The sequence below is a fragment of the Pseudorca crassidens genome, chromosome 12 (assembly GCF_039906515.1).
Source record: "Pseudorca crassidens isolate mPseCra1 chromosome 12, mPseCra1.hap1, whole genome shotgun sequence".
Classification (NCBI taxonomy): domain Eukaryota; kingdom Metazoa; phylum Chordata; class Mammalia; order Artiodactyla; family Delphinidae; genus Pseudorca; species Pseudorca crassidens.
In genome coordinates, this window is record NC_090307.1 from 34,000,799 (window position 1) to 34,022,031 (window position 21,233).

The following is a 21,233-nucleotide window of genomic DNA, read 5'->3' on the forward strand; positions in this document are numbered from 1 at the left end:
AACTTTTAAAAGATCTCTCATGTTCTCATCACATCAATTTATTGCCTTAAATGTTATTCTTATCATATTTATTTCTCTACTGAATAGTACTGGGGGAAAAAAGAAAGTGTGTGTATGTGTGTGATTGACCTTATTAGGGATGGAGCTGTTCCAACAAGCTGGGAGTGGTGACAATGAACAGAATTCTCAGGCAATCTGTGATAAACACTCAGTGTATGTAAGAAATAAACTTTTGTCATTTTATGCTCCTGAGATTTGGAGTCTGTGTTACTTCAACATAACCTAGACTATCTTGACTTAGATAAAATGATTTTCTCAAAATATGTCATTGTCTACTTCTCTTGTTCCTTATGCAATGAGAAAAATATAAATGACAGGATGCTATGTGCTCAAAAACATAATAAAATTTGAAGTCTCAATCTCTGCTATCATATTTTTACATATAAACTTAGTAGAAAAACATACATATAAGCATGGTGGGTTTTGTGCTTCTGTTACTGCACATTAAAGATCATGAAAGTTTAGAATCTACTCTAAGACTCTTATTCAAAGGATGTTTTACTTGTGGGAAAACTAAGATAACATACCTAGCTAGAAATCTAGTTTTCCTTCTAATATTTCATACTAATATTGATATTAAAAATGAATAAACAAATGGAGTAAGGCTATATGTCCGTGATGTCAAATTATTCATTTAGTTTGGTTAAAGAAATTCTAGTCAATCTTAATACTTGATACGATGTAGAAAAAATGTCTTGTTAACTGATTAAGAAGATGTATTTCTACCACATAGATACTGCCTAGGGAAAATATAATTGTGTTGTTTCTGTGCCTTAATGTTTAGCTGAGGCCGAGTCTTTCACAGAAAATGGACTGATACTGTCAATTTGTGGGGTAGGAGGAGAGCATGCTACTCTACAAGGAAAAAGAGAAGAAAAGCCTCTTTCTGGCTTCTTATAGATATTTTCTCTACAGTCAAATTATTAGACACTGTCTGAAAAAAATCATGCAACTAAGTCACCCATGCAGTTAGATGAAGGGGAAAATAAAACAAACTAAAATTAAAAAAAAAACATTGAGTCTACCATTTAAAGGTACAGATGTTAAAATAAAATTGGTCTTAAATTGTAACTTGAGAGAAAACATTCTGTAAATGGTTTGAATTACTGTCCTTCTCTTAAGTACTGTAAGTTTCATGGGCTTGGAAATATTTTTTAACTTTGTTTAAAGGAAGTGCTAACCTATAGACTCTTAGTGAAACTGACTAATTGCTTTTCACAACATTGGTAAAATTGTCAATTCCATTACTTTCTCATTTATGCCAGGTCCAACAGTTTCTACAAACTCTTTTGTGTTGCCTTTAGAATTTAGAGTAAAACCAAGTAAAATGAAATAGGGAGATATTTTCCTGTGAGCCTTTTAAAATAATACAGTAAGTCTCCTACATATGAACCTTCAAGTTGAGAACTTCACAGATGCGAACATAACTTCCGTCAACATCAGGCATGAATGAAATTGCAGCTTGCCCTCCATCTCCTATTGCTGATGATCCTTCAGCTCTACCATCTCTGACCTCCTCTCTCTCCTCCAGTCAGTAACTCTTCTTGCCTGTTCACTCGATGCCAGCCCCTGTATGCCAGCTGTTGTACTGTACTATTCAAGGTACTGTAAGACTAAAAATGTTTTCTTTATTTATTGTGTTTGCTTTTATGTATTATTTGTGTGAAAAGTATTATAAACCTATTACAGTACAGTACTATATAGCCGATTGTGTTAGTGGGGTAACTAGGCTAGATTTGTTGGACTTGCGAACAAATTGGACTTAACGAATGCACTCTCTGAATGGAATTCATTCATATATAGGGGACTTACTATAATTATTTTAAAGAATAAGATAGAGAAATAATCCAGCTTTTGTGTTACAGATATAGAGAGTAAATCTAGTTAATGCCAATTCTTCTGTATCTCTCTGCTCAATTACTACTTTTTCATATTTCTTTTCCTGTCTTACTTGACAAGATATATTCAAATTTTTATATTCATTAAAGCTTTATGCAATTATCTTTCATAGCATTTATTGTAGTTATTTTATATTAAATTGAATAATTAATTACTATGTGTTTTGCATAGTGAATATCTATTCACTGAGGGCAGAGACTATATCCGATTTTGTTCATCCATTATATAGCATAGACCTGCTCCCAAATAAATACTTAAAACAAATTTGCTTAAAGAAAGACATATTTTAGTCTGTTTTTCAGGCTAATTATTGAAGTCTATCGTTATTAATACCTTAGCTTGCCATGCCTAGATCTAGAAAAGAGATTCTTTTTCCATACTTCAGTTTATATTTCTGATATTCTTACCTTAAATTATTTCCCAAAGCTACTACTCTGCTTATATTATTTATTCCAAACATATACAAAGAGTTTCCTTTCATTACTTTTGATTTGAATTTATTTCCTTTCAATCTGGTTTTCTCACTGAGTCAGAGTTGTGAGTTCTGCCTCAAACTTTATGATCAGTTCATAAATATTAGGGGATTTAAAGAATTTTACTTATTTATATGCACATAAATATTTATTTTAAAAAGCAATATTTAGTCTTTGCCTTGCACAGAAGGAAGCTAAAAATAATTTTACTCTTCCTTGGATGAGAAGATATTTTACATGCCCTTTTTTATACTGTCTATGGATGTGGCTGTTATTGGAGGGGGATTTTAAGCATACATGTCTGCTCTCCTATTCTGACCATTTATCCAGGCACATGGGTCTCCAAGGTCACCCTAGTCCTGGTGTGTGGCAGCAGTATATATAAAGAGCTTCCCAAAGGTAATGACAAGCATCCTTCCAACTACCACAGTCTTTCCTGCCCTCAGTCATCTTTTGTTGAAAGCCAATGCTTTTGGATTAGTATAAGCAAATGTATTGTGCTCTGTAGGGGAGGGAAAAGTTTTTCTCAGCCTTCTTATTGTCTCTTGCTGGGTCTGAAAATTAAACAAAGACAGATTAACAGGAGAAAAGCATACAGGATTACTTAATATAAGTTTTACATGACACAGTAACCTTCATAAGAAAGTGAAGACCCAAAGCAACAGACCTGAGTATTTTTATGCTGGGTTTGACAAAGAGAGGATGGTAGAGGAATATGATAGGTTAAAGAGTATGACATAAGTTAGTAAACTAGGGGAAATTTAGCAAGGCTTGTTTGATTCTCCTTGGTATTCCTTGGTCTTTGGAGATAAAGATGCTCCTTTCCTCTGTGGAAAAGCACATCTCATATGAGGGTTTTATGGCCTGTTTTAGGAGAGAAGAGTAGAGGGAAATTCAGAGTGACCTTTCTGCTTCTGCTGTTTTCTCAACCTCCTTTGGCTTAAACTATTCAATATGCCAAGGTGCTATATTTTGTGTTAGCATGTCCTGGACCCCATTATTTCTAAGGGAACTTAGAATGGAAAATTCACTCACTTTTACTTTTAATCACCTTTTCTCAAATAATAGAGTTTTTTGGTGGATATAAACACCTTCTTATACTATATATGTTTTGTCTAAATTTAATAGCATATGCAAAAGGATAAAAATTCAACCACCTTCAAAAAGTCCATCATCTCCTCTTCCTGGTGTATCACAGTAGTTCAGTTTTTACTTTTTATTGGAGTATATTTGCTACAATGTTGTGTTAATTTCTGCTGTACAGTGAAGTAAATCAACTTTATATATAGAGAGATATATCCCATCCTTCTTGGACCTCCCTCCTACCAGCCCAATCCCACTAATCTAGGACATCACAGAGCAGTGAGAAGAACTTCCTGTACTTTATAACAGGTTCCCACAGGCTACCTACTTTACACATGGTAGTGTACATATGTCAATCCTAATCTGCAGATTTGCCCACCCTCCCTTCCTCCGTGTCCACAGGTCCTTTCTGTACATCTGCGTCACTATTCCTGCCCTGGAAATAGGTTTATCTGTACCAATTTTCTGGATTCCACATACATGCATTAACATATTTGTTTTTTTCTCTTTCTGACTTACTTCACTCTGTAAGACAGATTCTGGGTCCATCCACATCTGTACAAATGGTCCAATTTCATTTTTTTTTGTGGCTGAGTAATATTCCTTTGTATATATGTACCACATCTTCTTTATCCATTCATCTCTTGTTGGACATTTAGGTTGTTTCCATGTCCTGGCTATTGTAAATACTGCTGCAGTGAACTTTGGGGTACATGTGTCCTTTTGAATTATGGTATTCTCAGGGTATATGCCCAGTAGTGGGATTACTGGGTCATATGGTAGCTCTATTTTTAGTTTTTTAAGGAACCTCCATACTGTTCACCATAGTGGCTGTATCAATTTATATTCCCACCAACAGTGCAAGAGAGATCCCTTTTCCTTACACCCTCTCAAGCATTTACTGTTTGTAGATTTTTTTTTTGATGGTCATTCTGACTGGTGTGAGGTGATACCTCATTGTAGTTTTGATTTGTATTTCTCTAATAATTAGTGATGTTGAGCATCTTTTTATGTGCCTCTTGGCCATCTGTATGTCTTTTTTGGAGAGATGTCTATTTAGGTCTTCTACCCATTTTTTGATTGGATTGTTTGTTTTTTTAATATTCAGCTGCCTGAGCTGTTTGTATATTTTGGAGATTAATCCCATGTCAGTTGCTTCATTTGAAAATATTTTCTCCCATTCTGAGGGTTGTCTTTTCATCTTATTTTTGGTTTCCTTTGCTGTGCAAAAGCTTTTAAGTTTAATTAAGTCCATTTGCTTATTTTTGTTTTTATTTTCATTACCTTAGGAGTTGGGTTAAAAAAGATCTTGCTGTGGTCTATGTCAAAGAATGTTTTTCCTATGTGTTCCTCTAAGAGTTACATAGTGTCCAGGCTTACATTTAGGTCTTTAATCCATTTTGAGTTTATTTTTGTGTATGATGTTATGTAGTGTTCTAATTTCATTCTTTTAAATACAGCTGTCTTGTTTTCCCAGCACCATTTATTGAAGAGGCTCTCTTTTCTCCATTGCATATTCTTGCTTCCTTTGTCATAGCTTAAGTGACCATAGGTACATGGGTTTATCTCTGGGCTTTCTATCTTGTACCAATGATCTATATTTCTGTTTTTGTGCCAGTACCATACTACCTTGAATACTGTAGCTTTGTAGTATAGTTTGAAGTTACTGAGCCTGGCTCCTCCAGCTCTGTTTTTCTTTCCCAAGATTGCTTTTGCTACTTGGGGTCTTTTGTTGTTCCATACAAATTGTAAAATGTTTTATTCTAATTCTGTGAAGAATGCCATTTGTAATTTGGTAGGGGTTGCTTTGAATATCTAGATTGCTTTGGGTAGTATAGTCATCTTCACAATATTGATTCTTCCAATCCAAGAGCATGGTATATTTATCTATCTCTTTCTGTCATCTTTGAATTCTTTCATTAGTGTTTTGTAGTTTCCTTATAGCAGATCTTTTGCCTCCTTAGGCAGGTTTATTCCTAGGTATTTTATTCTTTTTGTTGCAATAGTAAATGTGTTGTGTTTCTCTGTCTGATCTTTCATTGTTAGTGTATAGGAATGCAAAAGATATCCGTGCATTACTTTTGTATCCTGCAATTTTACCAAATTCATTGATTAGCTTTAGTAGTTTTCTGGTGGCATCTTTAGGATTTCTATGCATAGTATCATGTTATCTGCAAAACAGTGACAGTTTTTCTTTGTCTTTTACAATTTGTATTTCTTTTTCTTCTCTGATTGCCATGGCTAGGACTTCCAAAACTATGTTGAATAATAGTGGTGAGAGTGGACATCCTTGTGTTGTTCCTGATCTTAGAGGAAATGCTTTCAGTTTTTCACCAGTGAGAATGTTTGCTGTGGAATTGTCATATATGACCTTTATTATGTTGATGTATGTTCCCTCTATGTCCATTTTCTGGAGAATTTTTATCATAAATTGGTGTTGAATATTGTCAAAAGCCTTTTCTGCATCTATTGAGATGATCACATAGCTTTTATTCTTTAATTTGTTAGTATGGTGTATCACATAGATTGATTTGCACATATTAAAGAATCCTTGCATTCCTGGGATAAATCCCACTTGATCATGTTGTATGATCCTTTTCCTGTGTTGTTGGATTCTGTTTGCTACTATTTTGTTGAGGATTGTTGCATCTATGTTTATCAGTGATATTAGTCTGTAATTTCTTTTTTTGTCATATCTTTGTCTGGTTTTGGTATGAGGGTGATGGTGGGCTTGTAGAATGAGTTTGGGAGTGTTCTTTCCTCTGTAATTTTTTGGAAGAGTTAAAGGATAGATATTAACTGTTCTCTAAATGATTGACAGAATTTGCTTGTGAAGACAGTAAGTTCTGGACTTTTGTTTGTTGCAAGATTTTTATACCAGTTTCAATTTCATTACATGAGATTTGTCTGTTTATATTTCCTGGTTCTGTCTTGGAAAATTGTACCTTTCCAAGAATTGGTCTATTTCTTCCAGGTTGTCCATTTTATTGGCATATAGTTGCTTGTAGTACTCTCTTATGATCCTTTGTATTTCTGTGATGTCAGTTTTAATTTCTCCTTTTTCATTTCTAATTTTATTGATTTGATTCCTCTTGCTTTTTTCCTTGATTAGTCTGGGTAAAAGTTTATTAATTTTTTTTATCTTCTCAAAACACCAACTTTTCATTTTATTTGTCTTTGCTATTGTGTTCTTTGTTTCCATTTCATTTATTTCTGCTCAAATCTTTATCTTTTTTTTCCTTCTACTGACTTTGTGTTTTTTTTGTTCTTCTTTCTCTAGTTGCTTTAGATGTAAGCTTAGATTGTTTATTTAGGTTTTTCTTGTGTCTTGAGGTGAGATTGCATTCCTATAAACTTCCCTCTTAGAACTGCTTTTACTGCATCCCATAGGTTTTGGTGCATCATGTTTTCACTGTCAGGTTTTTCTATGTACTTTTAAAATTTCCTCTTTGATTCTTCAGTGATCTCTTGGTTATTTAACAGCACACTGTGTAGCCTCCATGTGTTTGTGTTTTTTACTTCTTTTTTCTTCTTGTAATTGATTTCTAATTTCAGAGCATTTTAGTCAGAGAAGATGCTTCATATGATGTCAGTTTTCTTAATTTTTCTGAGGCTTGATTTGTGACACAAGATGTGATCTATCCTGGAGAATGTTCCATTATGTACTTGAGAAGAAAATGTATTGTGTCACTTTTGGGTGGAATGTCCTTTAAATATCAGTTAAATCTATCTGGTCTATAGTGTTATTTAAAGCTTGTGTCTGGATTATTAGACACAAGCTTTGTATATTTTCTGTCTGGATAATCTATCCATTTTTGTAAGTGGGGTGTTAAAGTTCCCCACTATTATTATGTTACTGTTGATTTCTCCTTTTATGACTGTTAGCATTTGCCTTATGTATTGAGGTGCTCATATGTTGGGTGCAAAAGTAATTACAATCATTATATCTTCTTCTTGGATTGATCCCTTGATCATTATGTAGTGTCTTTCCTTATCTCTTGTAGCTATCTTTAAAGTCTACTTTATCTGATATTAGTATCATATCAGCTTTCTCCTGATTTCCATTTTCATGGAATATCTTTTTCCAACCCCTCATTTAAAGTCTGTATGTATCCCTAGGTCTGAAGTGGCTGTCTTGTAGACAGCATATATATGGGTCTTGTTTTTGTGTCCAATCAGCCAGTCTGTGCCTTTTGGTTTGAGATTTTACTCCATTTACATTTAAGGTCATTATCAACATGTATGTTCCTATTACTGTTTGTTAAATTGTTTGGGGTTTATTTTGTCTTGTGATTCCTGCCTAGAGATGTTTGTTTGGTGATGCTGAATTCTCTTAGATTTTGCTTGTCTGTAAAGCTTTTGATTTCTTCATTGAACCTGAATGAGATCTTGCTGGGTAGAGTAATCTCATTCATAGTTTTTTTCCCTTTCATCACTGTTAATATGTCCTGCCACTCCCTTCTGGCCTCCAGAGTTTCTGTTGAAAATCAGCTGATAACTTTATGGGGATTCCTGTGTATGTTATTTGTTGCTTTTCCCTTTCTGCTTTTAATAATTTTTCTTTGAATTTGTTTTTGTTAGTTTGATTAATATGTGTCTTGGTATGTTTCCCCTAGGGTTTATCCTATATGTGACTCTCGGTGCTTCCTGGACTTGGGTAGCTATTTCCTTTCCCTTGTTAGGAAACTTTTCAACTATGTTCTCTTTGAATATTTTCTCAGACCCTTTCTTTTTCTCTTCTTCTTCTGGGACCCCTATAATTCGAATGTTGGTGCTTTTAGTGTTGTCCCAGAGACGTCTGAGACTGTCTTCAATTCTTTTCTTTATTCTGCTCTTTGGCAGTTACTTCCACCTTTCTATCTTCCAGCTCACTTATTTTTTCTTCTGCCTCAGTCATTCTGCTATGATTCCTTCTAGTGTATTTTTCATTTCAGTTATTGTTTTGTTCATCTCTGTTTGTTTGTTCTTTTGTTCTTCTAGGTCTTTGTTAAACATTTGATCTGTGCCTCCATTCTATTTCCAAGATTTTGGATCATCTTTACTATCATTATTCTGAATTCTTTTTCAGGTAAGTTGCCTATTTCCTCTTCATTTATTGTAGTTTTTTTACCTTGTCCTCATCTGTAACATATTTTTTGTTGTCTCATTTTTTTTTTTGGATGGGTTAGATTGTGTTCCTTTCTCACTGGTTGTTTGGCCTGAGGCATCCAGCACTGGAGTTTACAGGCAGCTGGGTAAAGCTGGGTCTTGGTGCAGAGATGAGGACCTCCAGGAGACCTCACTCTGATTAATATTCCCTGGAGTCTGAGGCTCTCTGTTAGTCCAGTGGCTCAGCTTTGGTGCTCCCACCACAGGAGCTCAGGCCCAACACCTGGTCCATGAACCAAGATCCTGCAAGCCATGTGGCACAGAAAAGAAAGAAAAAGGAGCAGAGCAATAACAAGGAATAAAAAATAAAATAAAATATAAATGAAACAACAACTGGAAGGTAAAATAGAACCACAATAGCAAAAAAAAAAAAAAAAAAAAGAAAAGAAAAGAAAAGAAAAAAAAGCCTTGGATGTGTGTGGATGGAGATTAGGCAGGGGACAGGGCTTAGGCGATGGTGGGGTTTAAGTAGGAATGGGGCCTATGCTCAGCACCAGAAAAAGCCCTGGGGAAGTGCAGGGTGGGGCTTAGGCTCAGCATGACCAGAGGTGGCCCTGGAGTGCCTCTGGCCTAGGAGTGTAGAGGATCCAGCCCAAGATTTCAGCAGGCTACCCAGGGCCCAAGTGAGTGGGGGAAATGCTAGCCACATTCTCCCTCTGATCCTCCGATCCCTGATGGTCTCTCCCCATTCATCTCTACCTTTTCTCCCCCCTTCCCATGCACCCAGGACCATGCAGCTGGAAGAGGGCTGGGAGGGTGGAGGACCAGACCCAGGACCCTAGAAGGCTCCCTGGGGCCTGAGTGGGTAAGGAAAATGCTAGCTGCATTCCTCTCTGATCCTCTGAAACTGAGAGGGTCTCTCCCTGTCCCCATTGATCCCCTTGAAGTGAGTGGACCTCTCCAGGTGTGGGAAGTCTTCCCCTCCCCCAGCTGTCCCTCAGAGGTGCCAGTCTCATCAAGCCTCCAATTCTCTTCCCTCTTCCTTCCCTCCTATGTCCTACCAGGTCACGCAGGGGTTTCTCCTGACCCCTCGGGTGTTGAGGTTCCCCACCAGTGTCTGGTAGGTGCCCTAGTTGTGAGGAGATGTGAACTCCACATCCTCCTACTCCACCATCTTGACTCTGCCCCCACAGTCGTTCTTAAACCTTGCATTTAGGATTACTGGGATGGAATGGGACATTATTAATGATTGATTTTTTGGTGTTGGTGGGAAGGAGATATAAGGATCTACAAAGCACCACTAGGAAGTTAGTTTGATATTAATAAGATAAAAGAGCACAAGGGAATGGGAAACAATATGCATTCATGGAAAATGGTGGTGCTGAATTGATTTTTAGACATTATATTTGAGACTGGGGAAATTCAGGTAGATATATTCAGGGAGTAATGAGAAATTTAGATCTGGATTTTAGCAGAGAGTATGGCTGTAGGTAACAGATGTGATAGATGTTTTGATGCAGGTAGAATTTTAAAGTATGAAAGCGAATAAATGTGTTTAGAAAATGTGTATAGGAAGACCTTCCTCTAAAAATCTTGACCTGTCCAAGTCAAGAGTAAAAATGAAGGCCTCTAGGGGTTTCAAGGTCAACCCCTCTCTTTTCTTTTTACCTTTGATTTTTCCTTCATTTCAAGAGCCCTTCTGTCTACATATCTGAATTCTATCACATTCGCTCCTCACACACTCCATCCCTCACAGAGAGTCACCATCTGACCACCTCCTTATGTAGAGATATGCTTACTGATAAAGGGGAGACTTCCATTGGGAGGTTGGATCTAGGGATGTGGCCAAAGAAGTAGTTTTAAGACCTCTTAAGCAGGTAATTCTGAATTCCCAGATATAAAGTTCTAGCAAGGTATGGAATCCAGTTTAGTATCTACTCTTGACCTCTTTACCCTGTGTGGATGGGTATCACCAGAGGAGTGCCAGAGAAATGGCTCTTAAGTGCCAAGACCCCCTGGACAAAGGCCCTCATCACTCAAGTCTAAGGACAGTACTACTATTGGTAAGAGGCTGAGTCCGAATCTCTCTGAAATATCTAGCCTTAGTGTATGGGTAGAAGAGCAAGGACCAGCAAAAGAGATAGAAAGAGAATCATATTTTCCATAATCCAATGGGGGATAGAATTTAACAGGAGAATAGTGATAAATATTATGAATATATTTTTTTTAATAAAAGATAAGACTACAAAATAATCCTGGGTTTGGAGATACTAGTAATTTTGTTTTACATTTTTTGAAGAATAAACAATAAAATAAGCCTTTAATTAATCCTTTGATTCAGTAAAATAGGTTAGGATCTTTTTAAAAATATTTTTAAGAATTGTGGGAAAATACACATAGCATAAAATTTACCATCTTAACCATTTTAAAGTGTACAGTTCAGTAGTGTTAAGTACATCTACATTGTTTCCAACCAATCTCCAGAAGTCGTTTCAACTTGCAAACCTAACACTCTATACTCATTAAAAAACAAATTCACATTTTTCTCTTCACCCAGTCCCTGGAAATTATCATTCACTTTCTGCCTCTATGAATTTGACTACTATGTGTCCCTCATATAAGTGGAAGCATACAGTAATTATCATTTTGTGCCTGGCCTATTTCATTTAACATAATGAACTTAAGATCCATCCATGTTATAGCATGTGTCAGAATTTTCCTCCTTTTTAAGGCTGAATAATATTCCATTGTGTATATATACCACATCTTGCTTATCCATCCATCCATCACTGAACATTTGGGTTACTTCCATCTTTTAGTTATTATGAATAATGCTATCAACATGGGTATACAAATATCTCTTCAATGTCCTGCTTTCAATTTTGACTATATACCCAGAAGTGGAATTGCTAGATAATATGGTAATTGAATTTTTAACTTTTTGAGGAACTGTTATATTTCCATAGAGGCTGTTCCACTTTGGAAATTCCTACCAGCAATGCACAAGGATTCCAATTTTCCCACATCCTCATCAAGCTTATTTTCTTTTTCATCTCCGTTTTTGATAGTAACCATCCTAGTGGGTGTGAGGTGGTATCTCATTGTGGTTCATTTACATTTTCCTAATGATTAGCAATGTTCAGTATTTTTCCAAGTGCTTATTGAGCATATCTATTCAAGTCTTTTGCCTATATTTTAATCAAGTTGCTTTTTGTTGTGTTTTTGTTGTGAATTGTACATTTGATGTTTTGCTTTGAAAATTAACTTTTTAAAAAATGAACTGATGGTAATCACAGGTTGAGTCTTTTTCTTTTCCTTTTTCTTTCCCTTCCTTCCTGTTTTCCTTCCCTCCTTCTTTTAGTGTCTGCACTTGGATGGGAGACTGTTTTGAGAAGTCTTAACTCAGAGACATAACTGAAATTTATTTATTTATTTTTTAAGTCTCCACCCATTGTAAACTGACATGGGAAGGAGGAAATTTAATATTGTCAATTAACAATATCTCCTTCCCTTTCAAAAAATATCATTTCTGTCCTTTGGCTTTTTAGTCAGTTTTGTTTAAGGCTATCCTTCAGGTAAATATTTAACACAGTCTAAGTGATCTTGTTTGTCACAGTTCAGAGTGTTATCTTCAAGAGCTTGGAGTTATGTTTCACATCTAGAATGAGACTTGTGCCAAAGAAAAGGAATGCTCATTCATATTTCTCTCACTCTCTCTCTCTTTCTGTTCCATCAAACTTCTCTCTCTATAGAAGTTGCATAAATATATGTAGGTAGTAAGGGAGGTACCTATGGAGAAGGGATTAATATCTGTTTTTATTTGGATTAAAAGCCCTGTTTGGGGATCATTGTGACTTCTCTGCTGGCTATGGACACTAATGACTACCCTGTAGGCTAATCTTTGCATTGACTGTGACCGGAAATATCTGTGCTTGTCTTTTAATGCCCAAGTTGCCTGAAAGAATTCTACCATTGGATATACCAGTTACACTTCTTTCCCTTTCCCATCCAGGGTCTTTGCAGTTCTTCCAGAGACCAATACTTGGCTCCCTGGGGCAGTCTGAGTAGCCAACCAGAATCTGCAATTTCTTCCCAAATCAGGCATAGGCCACAAGAAAGCCTAGGAATTTTAGCCATGAATGCCTTGGATCTAGATTTTATCTTGACTACCTTGGAAATCAATATCGGATTTTTCCAAATGTACTATGTCACTCTACCATTTCCCTAAGGTTCATTCCCCATAATGACTAGAGCAGCATAGCCTACAGTTCAGAAAACATCCAGTCTCCAGCTAGGAAACAGGATCCCATTCTTACAGACACAATCATATTTTACAAGTAATCCTAGATAAAGTGGCCCTCTAAATCACATGAGATAGGGAGGGGAAGGAATACATAGTGTCCTGTTCACCAACTTCTGATGTGGCAAGAAAACATAATTTTTTCTCTTTAGCCTCTTTTAAAAGATTTCTGGAGGCAAATAATTCCCAGTTAGTCCTTGAAACTTGATGCAAAATATAAATATCTAGCACCAGGGAATCAGGTTCCTATTGAACCCTGACATTTGACATTTATCTTCTTTGTTTCTAACTTTCTATAGTAATTCCTGTAGTCATTGCTAACCCCAAGGGACCAGAAGGGAGTCTCAGTAATGCTTTACATCATCACTGTATAATATTTGCTGAAATAAAAACTTGACAGCTGTATTAGTCAGAACCCATTCAGTTCTTACAGACCTCCACATATACTAGTTTAAACAACAACACAACTGTAAAAAAAAAATAATTTATTAGTTCCTATAACTGGGAAACCCAATTCAGTTGGCTTTAGGCATAACTAGATTCAAAGCTGCTAATAATATCATCAGAATTTCTCTCTTTGTTTTTCTTATCTTTCCTTTTTTCTTTAGATAGGCACTTACATTCACAAATTTAGCTACTGCTATCAAGCAACGTGACTATTTCCAAATACTGCTAGAAAAATTCCAAGGAAGGGGGTCTCATTGTCTTTGTCTAGATCATATCTAATTTCACAACCAAAAATTTGGATAGAGAGATGCAGATCTCTGAGTAGCCAGGCCTGGATTATTTGTTTATCCTTGGAGTCCAAAATATATATTCTTTGTTTATCCTTACAGTCAATTCCATCAAAACTATTAGGTTGTGAAATAGAGAAGGGTAACTGTCCCAAGAGATTGGGTTATTATTTCCAAAAAAGGAAGAAGGCCTTCTGGGAAGGCAAAAATAATACATGTCTTATCACTGAAATGCCTACGGAGCAATAAAATCAGATCTGAGTTAAAATTTTACTCTACTGCTTTCCACAATTTCACTTTCTCATGCCTTTTTGTCCTTTAATTAAAGTGGGCTTTGGAAGCCACTCATAGAAACCTGTTTCCCTCTGGTAACTAACTGGACTAATGTCTATCTAATTCCAAGCCCTTTTGTTTGTGAAAAGAGCTTCTGAAGAGTTATAATTTCACCTGTTTCAAGGACAAGGTATCCATGGAAACCTTGAACTTCTAATGACTGGTGGTTGGCAGGCTCAGGTATCCAGAGGGCAATTTATTGATAGGCTGCCTTGAGACCTGCACTTGGGTCTGCCATCCTAATTTAGATGATTTCATTAATGGTATGGAGTTACTCCATACTAAAATCTATCTTGGGTTAATTCCAGTATCATTCTGACAAACTCATTTAGGAAGGTAAATGTACAAAGTCAACTAGAGGAGCAAAGGTAAGGAGCAGAAATCTCCTGTAAGAATAAGTCAAGGACACAAGGATATGGAATAATCACTCTTTTTTGTACCCTCAAGCAGATATACGTACCCCCACACACACACTATATACACTATATCATATACAAAATATGTACGTATATATAATATGACTGTATAACTAATAAAAATACAAATAAACATTAAATGTATGCATACACATACATAAAAGAATAGTCTCCCCTTAAGCCAGCTGGAGACCACTAATGTTGATACACACTCCCAGCTCTCCCTGGGCCTTGGGTTTTGTTTTTGTCCTCTGGTATGTGAGGGCTGACCTTAGCAGAGAGCCAGTTGTCTTAAATATGGCAGGTATTTCAATATGGTTCAAATTGTCCATGAACTGGGTCATTTACATTATTCTTCTCATGTTATTGAATGCCTGAATCTTGTAAGATTTTTCTTCTGACAAAAACAAAATATTAATTGCTTTCATAATTGCAAAATATCCACCCTGCTAATTTGCAAATGCATTCATTATGCATTCCTAACATCAGATCCAGACACTAAATGGCAAAGTTAATGGATATTCCAAGTCCCCATTGAAAAGAAAATATAAACTCAGGGAAGCTTACTGATGAAGTGTAGACTGAGAGCCCCTAAATATTAAGGCAATAATACTTTTCAAGGTCGCTAGGTAAATGGACTCTCAAATTTCTCAGATCAGCTAGCAAATAAACACTATAAACTAAATAAGGTTGCATCACAAATTAGTTTGGTAAGTGAGATTTTGTTTTAATTATTTGTGCTAATACTTCACAACTTCATCAGAGATAGAACATACTTAGTGAAATAAAGTTAGTAGAAAAATTTCCCATAGCAATCTTATACAAGTCTGCAGATTAGAAGATAACATTAGTGACGTCGTGATGCTGGGACTTTATTTTGTGAATCTAATTCATTCAACCAATATTTATCAGATCTCTGCTATAGTTAAATTCTGAGCATATGAAATAAACATGGCAGTTTCTACCCTCAAGTAGACCTGTTTATGAGGAATAAAAGGCATATGGCCTATGAGATACCTAGGAAGATGTATGGGGTGAGGGGTAAAGATAACACTTCAAAGACATTGGAGGTTCATCTGTACCAATTTTCTGACTTACTTCACTCTGCATAATAGACTCTAGGTCCAACCACATCTCTACAAATGACCCAATTTTGTTCCTTTTTATGGATGAGTAGTATTCCATTAGTATCCCATTGTATATATGTACCACATCTTCTTTATCCATTCAGCACAGGGAGCTCAGCTCAGTGCTCTGTGATGACCTAGATAGGTGGGATGGGGGTTGGGAAGGAGGTCCAAGAGAGAGGGTTTATATGTGTACATATAGCTTATTCATTTCATTGTACAGCATAAACTAACACAACATTATAAAGCAATTATACCCCTCCCCCCCAAAAAAAATAAATTACTCTTTTCTGCAAAAGAAAGAAAAAAAAAGACATTGGAGGTAAAATCTTTAAGGGATGTGTTGCATTCCTGGAGAACATATCTAGGCAGAGGAAATTATACATTTGGGAGAGTGCAAGTAATTTTAAATGTCTGGGGTGTAGAGTACAGCGGGTGGGGCGTGGTTAGCAACTGGGTGGACTTTGGTAATACTCCTGAAAATAGGACATAAAAAAGATTCATACAAAAAGAGAGGGTGGGCAAGCATGAAGAGAGAAAGGCAAAAATATCAATGAGTTTGTGAAATCATTGAAAACTTGGGGTAGAAGTAGCCTTCTCTGTACAGTAGAAACTAACACAACATTGTAAAACAGCTACACTCCAATTAAAAAAATTAAATTAAATAAAAGTATCCTTAAATATCATCTAGTTCTCTGTCTTGATTTTATAGATAAGAACACTGGTATCCAAATCAGTGTGGTCATTATGTTGCTTTGCAGAACATGAACTTAGCTCACCTCCTTTAAAATGAAACTCATATGTAAGTTCCACTGATTTCTTCTCCCCTGGAGCATTATTCATTTGATCCAGATCCCCTCTTCTTTCTCTGACAATTTAAGTTACCCACCTTAAACACACAAAAAAATCAGAAATGTTATGGGACTCACCATGCTGATGTTCACGTGAACTCTTCTAGTTTAGTAAGCATGTATTGAGGATGTACTATATATAAATACAATGTGTTGGCTCATTTCAGGTGAACAAAATCATTACAAATGTTCATAAGAGACTATATATTAGAGAAAATGTATTTGGGGGAGTAAGTCATTGAAGGAAGCTATTTTCTAGGAAACAGACACTGCTAATGATGACATAGCGAAGGGCATATTTCAGCCTCCTATATTTTTGCTTGTTTATTTAACAAAGAAATTAAAATGCAGTGACCCAACTATCTACTTTTATTTTAGCAGAGGGAGTAATAATCATAGTTTAAAAAAACCTTTATTGTTTGGTGTGGTCAAGCCATTATGCATCCTCTGTGGTTAGAAAATTAATGATCTTAAAACCAAGTTTTATTATTGTTGCTCCTATTAACTATGTTCTTGAGCTATATTTTTTTGTTCACACTTTATAAGAGCAAAGCAAAACGGAGCCATATATTTATTTTTCTTCTCCCTGAGTAATTTTCTTTCTTCAGTTTAACATTCTACAGGGTGAAACACCGTCTTCTAAATACAATCATTGGTAAAGCCATGAATGGCTATATTTTCCAACATTAAGAGTTGTCATATGAAAAGAAAAGAGGGTATTGTTCTGAATGTCTTTATAAGACCAACATTAGGACAATAGATAGAAAATCTAGGGAAAATATGTTCTTCTTAATATGACTGACTTTCACCCAGTGAGAGCTATACATTATGGCCTGGAATTCTCTTATATGTGAATAAAATCATCACTGGAAGTGTCCATAAAAAGGTTTGTATGCTCACATTTCATTGTTTTAGAAGCAATGGTGTCTGATATCCTTTACAACACTAAAGTCTCTAATATCTATGATTCATGATTTTATGGTTTAACTGTCTACTCCGAATGGCTTGCTTGCATTTAGACAAATCACAATTGGTTATGGAAATTGAGAATTTGCTCAATTAGATACCACTGTGAAAGACCAGGATCTGATCTCAAGAGCAGATTTATGTTGTTATGATAGCCACATATTATGGGAAGTAAATAAACTAGGAAAAACTGAAACCCTAAGGCAAATATTCTGTTTATTGAGAGGAGGGAAGGAGTTTATAAACAGTTAGTCAGTTAATCAGTTAGTTAGTTGTCAGATAGCTTTAGGAAATTATAGGGGTCAGGTTTTCAAGTCAATTTGATCATTACTGTATGTTAAAGAGACACAGAGGTGAAAGCACTTTGTGTACTCTTGAAATTTAGCCTTGGTAAAGAGCAAGAAAAGTATTAATTGTAATAAAAGACTGAATGATGAAAACCAAATGCTTAGGAATTTTAAGAGAGAGTAATTATACCCAGTCTTGGCAATCAACAAATACTTCATAAAGAAGAGTCTGGGAATTATTTTTGAAAATCCTAAGGGATTTGAAGAATGTTAGCTGGTAAAGGACAAGACAGATGAGAAGGAAAGGTAAAGGAATAAAATAAGATAATGGAGGAAAACAAGAAATATTTAAAAGGTTATGCAGAAGAAGGATGAGGGAAAAACTGCAATAGTTGAACTGAAGCAGTATCCATGGCTTTTGACAGACTGAAGAAAAAGAGCATCTCCATTCAGCATAACCATGGTTACTTTAAAAAAAAAAAACAAACAAAAACGTGATTTTAGCAAAAAGCTTTTCTGACATACTCAATAAAATAAACCCAAAGGAGGATTCAATCATGCTGAGAATAGATGTGATAAAGGACTCAATTGTATCAGAATAATTCTGATCACAGAAAGCCCCTTACCCCACTTTCTGGTGGTCATAATAAAGATGAGAATCAAACATGTTACTTATCAAGACTGCATGATTTCTGAGTGGAGATAGGCCAGTTGTATTTACCAAGTGACTACACAAACAAAAAAGTCCAAATATACGTAATAAGCATGAGGTGTTCTGTTTATCTTATTTATATCTCATTAACCCACTTTAAGTTGAGGATATAGTATTAGAGAGGCTAAATAACTCAGTTAAGTTCACTCAACTAGTAAGTAGCAGAGATAGGATTAGAATTCAGGACATTTTATTTCAGAAACTGTCCTCTTAAATAGGATACTTTTCTCTTTTGTGTCTTAGTAAGACCTGCTGTTTTGACTAATGCAGACTATGTTCTCAGCTGCTTCTGCAGAGAATGGAGCACAGATAATGTCAGTGAGCTGACAAGTCAGTGCAGTGATAGTGTTGTTTGCCATGTGCTCTGACATGACCAGAATCTGGAAACAGGTGTCACTAGCTTGGAGATGTAGTCTCAGGCTGCTGCTTCTTAACAGACTTGTTAAGGTTACCTTCCTTGTGCTGGCATGCTGTGTGCTCAGCATTGAGAGGCAGATCATTTTGTCCACCTGAGAAAGGATTGGGCAGCTGGGATTGGGAAGGAACAAATGGGTGGAATTTCTAAGGTCACAGAGCAGTTTGCTGTAACAGTTAAAAGCTGTCATCTTTGTAGCCACTTGAATCTACATATAATATCTGCTAAATCTAAAGGGATGAGAACTTACAGGTATACATTCTATTATAAAAGAAAATTAAAGACTGTAAATTTTGAAAATATAAATTTGAATTTAATAAAGTTAAAAACCCAGATCCAGATGTCCAGATTCCTTCCCCACCTCCGCGCAAACCTGATTGCCTCAGGAAGTCCCTTCTCTGAACATTTATTTCCAGTGTGCTCTACTTGTCCCCTGAACCAGTTTTTCAGCCCGAGTCTTTGTGTTCTAGACGGAGAGGCAGATATGGAGGTAAAGAGAGAGCCCTGGGTTTTAGTGCAAACTCCAGTATTGAAGAAATATAGTGTCTTGGAAATTTAAGTATTCTCAATCTGTTTCAGATAATTTAGTTTACATAAGAAGGAACTTGGAGTGTATAATGCCTAAAGACAATTGCAGCTCTAAAATTCAAATTCCCTTTTGACTAAATATAAGAACCTTTGACAGACATTTATATCTTTGAAAACTATTTTAAGAGAATGGGTGGAAAAGAGGGCAGAATTCAGATTGTGAATATTAATATGCAAATCAGTAGTGATGAAGAGAAATCAGCACATAAATCTATGATGTGTCTTGTTTTGAAATTGTGCATTCTTCTCATTTTATAGTTATATAGTAATAACTTAATCATATATAATTAATAGATAAGTAATAACTTTGTAATTGCTATATACATTATAAGTATAATATATGTTTCTTCTATTTTTACCTAATATAAATTTATTAATGTAATAAATTAACCAGTGAAATGTTTTTTGGTGATTAAAAGTAAAATTTTTGGCCACTTGGAAATTTTAACTTTTTACAATGATTAATTCCCTTATGGTTAGGGAGAACCATTCATTTAATATACATCAAATATACACATTTATTTATTAGTGCAAATATATGATGATATCCTTAAACATGCACACATTTGTATACTCATACATATATACATATTACTGCATGTATATTTCATACGCTGCTTAAGTTTGTTGATTTATAATTTTAGCAAGGTATTTTACAAATAAAGTCCTTAGGGGAAAGATTCAAAGAAGCAGCCAAATATTTCTGTTAGCAAGATGTTTAGCATTAACCTTCTCTTTTTTTTCCCTTCATAGCAACTACTGGCTGCCATGGCAACATTTTCCCCCAGTATACCAGAGCCTCTTGGATGAAAAGCACAAGGCCTTGGAGACTTCAACTGTCTCTTGTACAAAGCAGTCTAAACTGTTTACCCTAGAGCCATTACCACCCTGTGCCTTAAAAGGACTAGCTTCCATTTAATTTATTATGTCCTGCTTTTCTCCCCATTCAACTAATATCTCTCCAGAGTAGCAGGAGGGAGGAAACCTTTTATTTACAATTCCTTACACATAGTAGGCACTCAAGAAATTAGCTTTATTATTATTATTATTACTCAATTGGTAGATTCCAAACATATTTTACTTTATATGAAGTTAAGTAAATTGGACATTTAAGCTCATTATTTTTTTTCTGATTGTGCTCTTCATACACTCCTTCCTTCCTCATACTATGATTTAAACCACATTAACTACCCATGATCCCACAAAAGTGTCATTATCACTTCTGCCTTAGGCCTTTGTTAGTCCTTCTATCTGAGACTCCTGTTCCCAAAACACCCAACTTTCTCTCACTAACCTAGGTAATTCTTACTGTCATCCAGATCTCATATGAAGGCACCCTCTCTCAGGAAGCCAAGAACCACAGATAAGGGGTTGGGTACTACTTATAAATGCTATCACAATGCCCTGTGCTAGCCACTACCATGGCACTGATCACAGTGATTAGAAATGTCCTTTTTATTTGTCTATTGCTCTGACAACTTCCTCCTCTATTGCATTCCCATGGCCAAGTTTCCAGTAGAGTCACTCTACAAATATTGAGTACCTACTAAAACCAAGTCACTATGCTGGTGACCAGGTACTGAAGTGAACAATGCTCACAAAATTCCTGAAATAAGAAAGGTTACACTGTACTGGAGAAAGACAGAAAATAAACACATAAACAAATTAGTAATATGAATTCAGAGAGTAATTAAATACCCCAAAAGATATAAGGCAGGATAATGGAATAGAATTATTGGCAATGCACAGAATATTTTCCAGAGAATAGTTAGGCAACATGTCTCAGTGGAGGTGATATTTAGCCGGGACATGAAAGATGAGAAGAAAACAACCAAGAAAAGTACTGGGGCAGCACATTCCAGGCAGAGGAAATAACATGTGCAAATACTTGAAGGCAAAAA